General features: G+C 46.8%; 1 protein-coding gene across 1 annotated transcript in view; it reads left to right on the forward strand.

Annotated features, from left to right (window-relative positions):
* The first annotated feature begins 687 nt into the window (after positions 1 to 687).
* The window catches only part of LOC144096721 (seizure 6-like protein), a 158,673-nt gene continuing 147,273 nt past the window's right edge, over positions 688 to 12,087 (forward strand). The window contains exon 1 of the mRNA XM_077629563.1: positions 688 to 820. The gene's annotated coding sequence lies outside the window, so the exon portion shown is untranslated. The remainder of the gene's footprint in view (positions 821 to 12,087) is intronic.

Below are 12,087 nucleotides of genomic sequence, written 5' to 3' on the forward strand. Positions count from 1 at the left end.
AGTATTAGTTCACCAGCCTACTAGTTAGTAAGTCTCAGCTGTATTCTTATCAGCCGCATCGTTGAGAATGATATGCCGAAAAAGCGAGATCTCGGAGATCGCGGTGGGAAATTATTCCGGAACCCTCCACTACGGTACCTCTTTCTTCCTTTCTTCTTTCACTCCGTCCTTTATCCCTTCCCTTACGGCGCGGTTCAGGTGTCCAACGATATATGAGACAGGCACTGCGCCATTTCCTTTCCACAAAAACCAATTATTATTATTATTATTATTATCGCGGTGCGATGGCAGCTCTCCATGAGGCGACGGAAGTTGCTGTACATGAATCGTATCTTCTCGCTGCACGTGCGCACGACGGTACTTCCAGCGGCAGAGCAACGTACTGCGAGAGAAGGTAGAAGGGGATCATTATTTTGGTCGACGCACTGACGACCCAAATAATCTTTCCCATGGAGAAACGCAGTGTCTACAAAACAACGATGCGCCCTCGTTTTTTCCGGAATAATTAGGTGTTTGAACATAGAGAGATGACACGCGCGCAATATTTGTTGCCCGCAGTTCCGAGACGATGCGAACTTGAAGAATCGTCGCCTTCCGAGGCGAACGACCCGGCCGACCCACTTTGCACCGCGCCTCCTGTAGGCCGTTGGTTGCACGCAGCAGTTCAGTGGCGCACCACCAGGGGAGGCTGTCGCTTCCGCCGCAGGCGCACGGCCGCAGCCACCCATTGCTTGGCCAACGCTCTGCGTGTCTCGTCGTCTGCATCCCGGGGCGCGTGCCGGTTGCCCGGCGACTACGTCGACGACGGCCCCTCGTGGCGGTGAGTGTCGCCGACGCCCTTGCGTGGTGCATCGCACCAGACCGGATCGCTCGCGATTCAGATGCGCCGAGCCCGTCCGTTACGCAAATGCTTGACAGAGGCGGGCCCATTCAAGAACCCAGGCGGAGGACAGCTCGCTACTTGTGGCAGAGAAAATGCGTCGGTGATGAAAGCGGCCAGTGCGGTGATTTTTGCTCCATGTCACGATGTTCACAATGCATGGCGCGGTTTCGTCTGTGTTATTTTGATCCCAACATACTTTTCTTTAGCGTTTCAGCGCGAACGGAGATGATCTTTGGCTTCGCGGCGCATTAAAAAGAGACCACGACACGATGAATTGAATGGCACATTGCGTGCATACACGTGCAATTCTCTTCGAAGCTTGTGCCATGCTGCGTACTGTAGAAACGTCATCTTGCCGTACATAGCATTGCTGTACAACTGGTACCTGCGAGCCTATTCACATAAATTCAACGCTTTTAATTTTTGCTGTGTTTTATAATCACTGCTCGACCAGACTGACAATTTTAAATTACATTAAATTGTCAGTTAAAATTTCGGCCGATAAACGTAGCGGAGAAACTTGCCCGCCGCCAGAGACGAGCAGTAGAATTCAAAGTTGCGAAATGTAAAGCGACAGCAGCTTTTTGGTCTTGCATTCTTTTGGTGCTCGGCTCGAGGAGCACCATTTTTATGCGGCATAGCGAGCTCACTGTGGTGCACCTCAAGCAGTGTCGCGTGCGGCAAGAAGGCGCCTGCCGTGGTTGCAGAGCGACCGACAGCAGAGCGCATCTGCCGCGACGAGGGCGGTGTGCGGGGGTCCTGAGATTGAGAGTGACGCGGTGCTTACTCCTCTGGGTGGAGGCGGCGATGGGCTGCACGGGGAACAGGTCTCCATCACCAAAGGAAGCACAGTAGGAGCCAATGATTACTGCGCAAGAATAAGCCTTCTTCCTGTGCTCTAAGTGGTTTCTCTCTGGGCGTGCAACAATTTTCAGGTGTTTCCAACTTTAGTGCCGAAATAATAGTTTTCCTTCATGCGCATAAGCACACTGTTGTTCCGTTTGATATCTGTGCTAACTGCACATGTGAGTAGGCAGCCGAAGAGAGGCACTGCCCGTCGTGTTGAGGTTAGAAACCAAACAAAGCGAGCGGATTGCTGCGCAGTTCGCGGCTGTTGATCGGTTGGGAATGAGTCAAAGGCAGTCTATACACGTCGCAGAAAAGACGTAATCGATTACAAGTACAATTATTTCATCGCATGTGCAACTGATTGCACTGGTAAATTACAGCCCATGAAAAGAAAGTGAATTTGTGGCACTTCAAAGTAACACAGGGCGCCGCGCTTCGCTGTTCGCTCTCTCAGGGAACGAAGTCCAAGTTCACTAAACACGGCATTCCGTTGCGCCGTCGAAGAGCGGAACAAAGGGACAGTCAAACGCAGGCCTCCCAGGCTTGCATGCGCGAACATCCGCGCCCGTGCGGCTTCTCCGCAGGCCGACCGTTGTCGCTGCAACGAGAGGGAATTCCGTGTTGCACCCGTGGTTTCCACTGAGCTCAGGTTTTAAAAGATGCGCCACTGGTTACTTACTCTCGCAAAGGAAATTGTAGCAGATTACTAGAAATTGATTGCTGAGAAAAACAACTGTATTACCGAAACGTGGCACCTTAAATTGCAATCTGCACTTTAGCAAAATTCAAATAACATGTAATTTATGACAAGTAAGGAACCGCGCGCAACACGTTCATGGTCGCAGATGGGTGCGAGAGTGCAGCGCAGCCGTCATTTGCTCCTCCCTTGGGAGGCGGCCTGGGCGGTAAGGCGGCAGTTTGGGAGAGCTGCTGAGCATTCTGCTCATCAGAGGTGAAAAGAAAGGGCGGCGCAGAATTCGCGTTTCAACAGGGAAGTGCTCGATGCACGAAAGATAACATGAGCGTTCGTGTACGCAAAAGGCGACATTGATCCCATACTTGTCCTAAGTAAGAATCGATTACACCGCTCTTTCAGGCTACGTTGGTGTCTCTGCGGCATTAAACGACGCACTTACTGCCATTGGGAGGCCTTCATCCAAATGCTTCACAACTTCACTCGATCCGCGAAACTCAAAAGTGGTCATTTTCAACTCTCATTTCTGTGTTCAACTGTGACTACGGCTCCGTTGTCAAGTTTCTCTGAAACGGTGCCTCGCGGCAGGACAATCAGGCTTATGGCTCTTTCCAGAGAAGATGCACCGCTCTCGACTCTCCTTCTCAAAGCCTCAAGGTGCATGCTCTTGAGTGCGAGGCTTTTCTGTTTTGGGAGGAAGAAGGCAATCGGCTTTCAATAGTTTCTCATAGCTTGTGTGTTTCTTTTGTCAAAGGTACCGACAGGCAAGGTGACGAAGACTCCTTTCTTATTTGCAGGCATGGGCAGAATCAAATACACATATATGTTGAATACTGTCTATCGATACATTTTGTGTATCAGTATTAGGCATAAGTATCGGATTATCGGCATCGAAAATACACTTTTAGTGTGTAGTGTATTTTAACGATATCCGGCACTCAAGCATAAAAGAAGTCTGCCTCACATTTTGAGGCTGCTGTGAGTCAAACTTTGGGTCGGCGGCGCTCGCTCAGGTTGTATTCCAGTGGAGAAATGGACGGAGCGCAATTACAAAAAGACGTTGACTAGGCCGCCGCGTTGGCTCAGTGGTTATGGCGCTCGACTGCTTACCCGAAAGACGCGGGTTCAATCCCGGCCGCTGCTGTCGCATTTCGATGGAGGCGTAATTCTAGAGGCCCGTGTATTGTGCGATATCAGTGCACGTTAAAGAACCCCAGGTGGATGAGATTTCCGGAGCCGTCCACTGCGGTGTCCCTGAGTGGCTTTGGGACGTTAAGTTCGCCATAAACCAACCAAACCAAAGAGACGTTGCCGTTGACCCGGTCGGTCGTGTTTCTTCCGACGTTCGTTGTTTCGCGCACTGGCGACATACACCTTGCTCTTCCGCACACTCATTGACAGAAGGGACGAGGAGACAGGCTCACCATTGTGGTAGAAACAAAACCCCTTCACGGCTATTTCAAGTTGCGGTGCTTGGCAACATATATTTAGTACTATCATGGTGAAGAGCTTGCAGAACATTTTTGGTTCACTTTGCAAGCCATCGAAAAAGACGATAGGGTGCCATGGTTTTCGTTGATGCCCTTTTGCACTGTAAGAACACGCGCCCATGCACTGTATGGCCACTCTTGAAAAAGATCGGTCCTCCGATCGAAACGTCGAGTTAAATAAAAATGTTTCCTTAAATGAAGAGTATACTTCGAGGTACATTATTTTAAGCAGTCAAGTACCTCATGTTCTCGCCACTGTATATATATATATATATATATATATATATATATATATATATATATATATATATATATATATATATATATATATATATATATATATATATATATATATATCCCCGCTATGGACGAGGGTGGCGCTGGTGAACACTCTCAACGTTCGCTTACACCCACATTAAACATAAATACCCACGAGAGCAGCAGATTGGACAGCCGTCGCCGTAGCTCAGTTGGTAAGAGAACCGGACACGATATTCGGAGGTAGTGGGTTCGGATCCCACCGGCGGCATGGTTGTTTTTTCTGCTGCTTTATTGGTAATTTTCTTTAAGCAATTGATTATTCGAAGTGTTTTTATCCCACAGATCGGCACTGCACATTAGAAAAGAAATTAAACATTCCCCTTTGCACATTGGTTTCCGTGACTGTTGGCTCCCTTCATGAGTGTGTATATATATATATATATATATATATATATATATATATATATATATATATATATATATATATATATATAGTTGAAAACGCTTCATTTAGCCATAGATTTATTTTGAGTCGACGTTTCGGACAGAGCCTGTCCTTTCTCAAGACTGAGGTTACAGGGGTCTTCTTCCTCTTCTTAAGGAGTTGGCACTGGCACACATGTACGACACATGAACAAAAGAAACAAACGGAGGCAAAGAATACTAGAAAAGATACAGATAGAAAGAGAAAAAAGGGGGAACAAATAAAAAAGAAAAACGTGTTGTACACCGCCGCCCACCCCGAAGCCGCGGGGAGCCGACCCCGAACGAGGGAAACAAAAAAAAAAGGAAAACACGGAGCGGGAGGGGATAATGGCTACCCATCAAGGCAACAGAGCGGCGGCGTGTAAGGTGGACAGGAGCAGACGGTGGCGGGATCGGCCTACACACAAAAGTTAAAGACGCGTGCACTCCTGTGCCCCGACCATAAAGAGTAAACAAATGAACAGAATAAAATGCAGACAGGGCCGGAGCTTCCGTCATCTGGAACCACTTCGGCAGCCAGAGCCAAGGCCGAATCAGCGGCGCCGTGAGCTTAACTAAACACACGTGCACTGTGCATGAAAACACCCAGACACACAGCAGTAAAACATCCGAGCTCATGCCAGTGTCGTGTGGCGGCTAAATGACAATGGCGGGAGCATTTAAGCGAGTAAGGTGTACAGAAACAGACGGTGGCGGAATTGTCCAACATATATAAATTGGAGATGCTTGCACTCGCGTGACCTGGCCAGAAAAAGTAAACAAATAAACAAAATAAAGTGCAGACAGGACAGGAGACTTCCGTCATCTGGAACCATTTCCGCAGCCCGAGTCAAGGTAGAATCAGCGGCGCCGTGAGCTTAACTACACAAGCGTGCACTGTGCCTGAAAACACCCACAAAAGAAAAAAAAAGTGGAAAAACATCCGAGTTCGGCCAAGTGTGGTGTGGGAGGTAAATGTGAATGGCGTGAGCACTTAGGCAAGGGTTCTTCAATTGCACCCCGTCGTCAAGGTAATCGAACTGGGAAGATAGGGGCAGGATGGGGTAGGGAATGAAGAAATTTGTGTGAGCTTGAAAAAGATGTCGCTGGCAAGAAACGACCGAGGTATGTCAAGCTGGCGCTCGTAATGTCAGCAACGGCCCTGCAAGGGGCGGATGGAGGACAATACACCTGGACTTTCATTAATGCTGTGAGGAATTGTTTCAAATTTGTAAATGAAGTACGACTCGCGTTGTTCTCTTTCCCGGGTGTTGTGGAACCCACCCTGTAGGACTGTTAACTTAATTGCATCAAATGGGTGGTTTCGCTCATTAATGTGTTTTGACAAGAGAAGGTTGGGTAGGGATAAGATATGCGTGCGGTGGTTATTAAAGCGAATTCGTAGAGGGTTGACGGTCTGTCCAATGTACTGCATACTGCACACACTGCATTCTAGGAGGTATATTACGTTGCAGGAATCACAATCAAAGTTGCCATTAATTTCCCATTTGAAGCCTGAAGCTGTGCTTACTGCACAGCTTGATGTTTGTATGTGTTTGTAGACCTGGCATCTACTTTTTCCACAGGGCCGGCACCCCAAAACCGGCTGGTTATTTGTTTTTGAGTGTACAAGAATATTTTAATGTTTTTTGGTCGTCAGTAGATCACGTGAGGGGGAGCAGTGAAAATTTTGGTGAGGCGCTCGCTTTGTTCGAGGATGTTGAAATGTTTTTTGAGGATTTTGTTTACGTTAGGCGGCTTACTGGTGAAGGTAAGTACGAGATTTGCCCGGTGGTCTGTTTCGTCGTTGTAGCGACATCCCTCCAGTGTTTGCTCTCGGTTGAGTTTAGATGCCTTTTCAATGGCATCGTCGACAATGGCGGGGGGGTATCGTTGCTTAATGAGGACTTCTCGCATGCGTTTGGAATTTTTTACGAAGTCCTCGTCTTGGGAACATATTCTTTTAAATCGATGTGCCTGAGAGTATGGGATGCTTGTTTTAGAGTGACGAGGATGGCAGCTTTGGAAGTGCAGGTATTGTTGGCGGTCCGTCGGTTTTCTATATACACCGGTGGTAAGTGAGCCTTTGTTTACCGAAATCTCAACATTTAGAAAGTTAATTTTGGTGTTGGAGTACGTGTAAGTGAAAGATATGTTGGGGTGGACGAGGTTGAAGTTTTCAATAAAACGTTTGAGTTCTTGCTCTGTGTCAGTCCATATTAAAAAGATGTCATCCAAGTAGCGTTTGTATAGGGTGGGCTTAATGGGGCAATCTTTCAGAAATTTGGATTCAATACTATGCATGAAGATATTGGCGTACGTTGGTGCCATCCTTGTACCCATGGCTGTGCCATTAATTTGCAAATAGTGTTCATTGTTAAATTCGAAGTTGTTATATTCGAGTACGATTTTTGCCAGTATTTCTAAAACACGAGGGGTAGGGGTTTCCTCCTTTCTGTTTTGTTCGTACGCTTCGATCAGAGATTTAATGCCATCGGAATGAGGAATGTTTGTGTAGAGAGAGACTACATCTAGTGTTGCCAGGAAGGCTCCTTCCGGGAGTTTGAGACCTGCTATTGCGCGAAGGAAATGGTTTGTGTCGCGTATGTATGATGCGTGTGTTGTTGGAATATGCCTAATTAGTGTGTCAGTGTAACTGGAAATTGGTTCTGTAATCGTGCCGATGCCAGATACTATAGGGCGGCCAGGATTATTCTTTTTGTGGATTTTCGGTAACATGTAGAATCTGGCCGGCGACGGGTGTGGTGCGGTGAGGGCTTTAGATAACCGTAGGGATATGTCCCCATTCTTGGCAAGTTGACCCAGGGTCTCCGCTACAAAATGTTGGTATTGCGCAGTTGGGTCTGCTTCAAGACGTTGATAGAAACTAATGTTAGAGAGTTGTCTCAAGCCTTCTTCAATGTATTTTTCGCTGTCCATGACAACTATACCACCTCCCTTATCCGCTGGCTTTATGATTATATCTGTCCTTCTGCTCAGAGCCTTCAATGCATCCCGTTCGTTTTTAGACAAGTTCTGCCTCCCTGGAGTGTGGTTCTTGTAGGCGTAAATAATGTCTTTCTGGACGGCGTGAATGTACATGTCCAAGTGTTTGTCCCTTCCTATACTAGGAGTCCAGTGGTGGTTAGTAACGACGAGTTCTCTGCTATCCGCGGTAACCCGCGCCCGATCGAAGAAGTATTCCCGGAGTCGCAACATTCGTGCAAAGTTGTCCAAATCTTTTAACACCGAAATTCGCTGTATTTACCGGTGGTAGGGCAGAATGTAAGGCCTCGAGAAAGGATAGATATTTCCTCGGTCGTTAAGGCCCTGGTTGATAGATTAATAATATTGTGCTGGAAAGCAAAGTCGGCGCTTGGAACCGCAGGATTATTATTAGTAGATGCTGTCATTTCAGATCGTTCTACGCGTGTTTCTGGAACTGTTGATGTTTGTGTCGTTCTACTGGATTTGTTGTTGGAGTTTATTATAATTGTGGGGTTAATATTTGTAGCTGCCTCCGTTCTTGATTCTTTTTCGCTTGTTATTGATTTTGACCACACGTGTTCTGGAATCCCGTCTGGAATAAATTTTTTGTGTTTGGTCTTGCGTACCTCAGTCGCTCTCTTTTCCTCAAAGAACTTAAGCTCTGTGGCCTCCAGCGCGGTAAGGGTAATTTGTTGATGAGCACGACTCTTTTCCATTCTCAGAGCCACCAACGCCTTCTCAAAGTGGCCAATGGTAACTACAAGCAAATTTAAAGAGGCAGATTGTAGTATACGATTCCAATTAGCCTTCTCCTCTTCAAACAGTTCACCCATTGATGGTGTTAGCTACACTTGTAAACCTTTTGGTACGATTTTTGATTCAAGATAGGCCTTTAGACTATGAATATGTAGTTCATGCCTAATTCGTTTATCCACAATTTCTCTTAAATTTAAAAATTTAGAGTTATTTGAGGAAGGCTGTCGGTAGGATGAGTGAGAGAGAGTCGGCGTACTCACGCGGCCTGAATGTCACTGTTGACGAACCCGTTGTACCGAACCGCAGCGCTTTCGAAGATCGTAGCGTGATAGAGGTGTGCTGGGAAGCTCTTCTTTCTGGCTGGATATCGTATCAACCTGGCCCTCCACCGTGGAAGTCAGTTGACGCTGCGCTGCACTAGAATGGCCTGATGCTCCGCCTGGGCTTGCCAGCGACATCTTTTTCAAGCTCACACAAATTTCTTCATTCCCTACCCCATCCTGCCCCTATCTTCCCAGTTCGATTACCTTGACGACGGGGTGCAATTGAAGAACCCTTGCCTAAGTGCTCACGCCATTCACATTTACCTCCCACACCACACTTGGCCGAACTCGGATGTTTTTCCACTTTTTTTTCTTTTGTGGGTGTTTTCAGGCACAGTGCACGCTTGTGTAGTTAAGCTCACGGCGCCGCTGATTCTACCTTGACTCGGGCTGCGGAAATGGTTCCAGATGACGGAAGCCTCCTGTCCTGTCTGCATTTTATTTTGTTCATTTGTTTACTTTTTCTGGCCAGGCCACGCGAGTGCAAGCATCTCCAATTTTTGTATGCTGGACAATTCTGCCACCGTCTGTTTCTGTACACCTTACTCGCTTAAATGCTCCCGCCATTGTCATTTAGCCGCCACACGACACTGGCATGAGCTCGGATGTTTTACTGCTGTGTGTCTGGGTGTTTTCATGCACAGTGCACGTGTGTTTAGTTAAGCTCACGGCGCCGCTGATTCGGCCTTGGCTCTGGCTGCCGAAGTGGTTCCAGATGACGGAAGCTCCGGCCCTGTCTGCATTTTATTCTGTTCATTTGTTTACTCTTTATGGTCGGGGCACGGGAGTGCACGCGTCTTTAACTTTTGTGTGTAGGGCGATCCCGCCACCGTCTGCTCCTGTCCACCTTACACGCCGCCGCTCTGTTGCCTTGATGGGTAGCCATTATCCCCTCCCGCTCCGTGTTTTCCTTTTTTTTTTGTTTCCCTCGTCCGGGGTCGGCTCCCCGCGGCTTCGGGGTGGGCGGCGGGGTACAACACGTTTTTCTTTTTTATTTGTTCCCCCTTTTTTCTCTTTCTATCTGTATCTTTTCTAGTATTCTTTGCCTCCGTTTGTTTCTTTTGTTCATGTGTCGTACATGCGTGCCAGTGCCAACTCCTTAAGAAGAGGAAGAAGACCCCTGTAACCTCAGTCTTGAGAAAGGACAGGCTCTGTCCGAAACGTCGACTCAAAATAAATCTATGGCTAAATGAAGCGTTTTCAACTTTGAATTTTTGCCTCTAGCAACCAAATACGTTTATCTTTCTATAATATATATATATATATATATATATATATATATATATATATATATATATATATATATATATATATATGTGTGTGTGTGTGTGTGTGTGTGTGTGTGTGTGTGTGTGTGTGTGTGTGTGTGTGTGTGTGTGTGTGTGTGTGTGTGTGTGTGTGTGTGTGTGTGTATACATATATGTACACACACAAGAGCTCGCGCCATAGGGTTGCATGATGCCTATTCTAGTTGAGGCGCAGCGCTCTCTACAGCTTTCTCCCTTGAGAGCCAATGCTACCCCCTACGCCGCAAGGTTTTTGCAAGACCAGCCTAACTGTTGGCACGACTTGCCTGCCATACCTAGTCGCTTGCACTGGGCCTTGTGTGGTGGATGGACGGTCCAAGTGGAGGGCATCGTTATCATCATCATCATCAGCCTGACTACACCCACTGCAGGGCAAAGACCTCTCCCATGTCTTTCCAATCAACCCTTTCTTTTTCCAGCTGCGCCCACCCTATGCCTGCAAACTTCATAATCTCCTCCGCCCACCTAACCTTCTGCCGCACCCTGCTACGCTTGCCTTCTCTTGGAATCCACTCCGTTACTATCAAGGACCAGCGGTTATCTTGCCTTCGCATTACATGCCCTGCCCAAGTCCATTTCGTCCTCTTGATTTCGATTAGGATATCATTAACCCGCGTTTGTTCTCTCAGCCACTCTGCCCGCTTCCGGTCTCTTAACGTTACACCTTTCATTTTTTCTTTCCATGGCTCGCTGAGTGGTCCTTAACTTAAGTTGAAATCTTTTCGTTAGCCTCCACGTTTCTACGCCTTAGGTGAGTACCGGTAAGATACAGCTGTTCTACACTTTTTTCTTGGGGGAAATTGGTAAACTGCCACTCATGATCTGAGAGAACCTGCCATATGCGCTCCACCCCATTCTTAGCCTTCTAGTTATTTCCCTCTCATGATCCGGATCAGCGGTCACTACCTGCCCTAAGTAGACATATTCTTTTACCACTTCCAGCACCTCGTTTCCAACTGTGAACTGCTGACGCCTTGCTAGACTGTTGAACATTAATTTGGTTTTCTCCATGTTAATTTTTAGACCCACCGTACTGCTCTGTCTGTCTAACTCATTCACCATGATTTGCAGTTCATCTCCTGAGTGACTCAGCAAGGCAATGTCATCAGCAAATCGCAGATTATTTAGGTATTCTCCATTAACTCTTAACCCCAACTGTTCCCAATTCAGGCCTCGGAATACCTCTTGTAAGCAGGCGGTGAATAGCATTGGCGAGATTGTGTCTCCTTGACTGACGACCTTCCTTATTGGAATTTTATTGCTGACTTTATGGAGGACTATGCCAGCTGTAGATTTCCTATATATATATATATATATATATATATATATATATATATATATATATATATATATATATATATATATATATATATATATATATATATATTAAGGAAACCAACAGTCACCGAAAACCCAGGTGCATAGGGGAATTTTTCTATTTTTTTAATTTCTAGCGCCAATCAATTGCCTTTAAAGAAAATTATTTATAAACCAGCAGAAAAAACAACCATGCCGCCGGTGGGATCCGAACCCACGACCTCCGAATATCGCGTCCGGTGCTCTTACCAACTGAGCTACGGCGACGGCTGTCCAATCTGCTGCTTTCGAGGGTATTTATGTTTTTTGCGTGTACGCGAACCTTGAGAGTGTTCACCAGCGCCACACTCGTCCACAGTGGTGGACGTAGCACGTCCTGTAATACCGCAAGTGTGACGTAGAACGTCATCTAATGGCGAGAGCAGAAACTGTGCGAGAGCCCTCTTATGCTACCTATGGCATCAAGACTGCCAGAACCGAGACCCCCGTTAAGCTATTAGCAGACAAACAAATGAAATGAGGGGCTCGTTTGACAAACATATTAAGGAAACCAACAGTCACCGAAAACCCAGGTGCATAGGGGAATGTTTTCTATTTTTTAATTTCTAGTGCCAATCAATTGCCTTTAAAGAAAATTATTTATAAACCAGCCGAAAAAACAACCATGCCGCCGGTGGGATCCGAACCCACGACCTCCGAATATCGCGTCCGGTGCTCTTACCAACTGAGCTACGGCGACGGCTGTCCAATCTGC

Source organism: Amblyomma americanum, chromosome 7 (assembly GCF_052857255.1).
Source record: "Amblyomma americanum isolate KBUSLIRL-KWMA chromosome 7, ASM5285725v1, whole genome shotgun sequence".
NCBI lineage: Eukaryota > Metazoa > Arthropoda > Arachnida > Ixodida > Ixodidae > Amblyomma > Amblyomma americanum.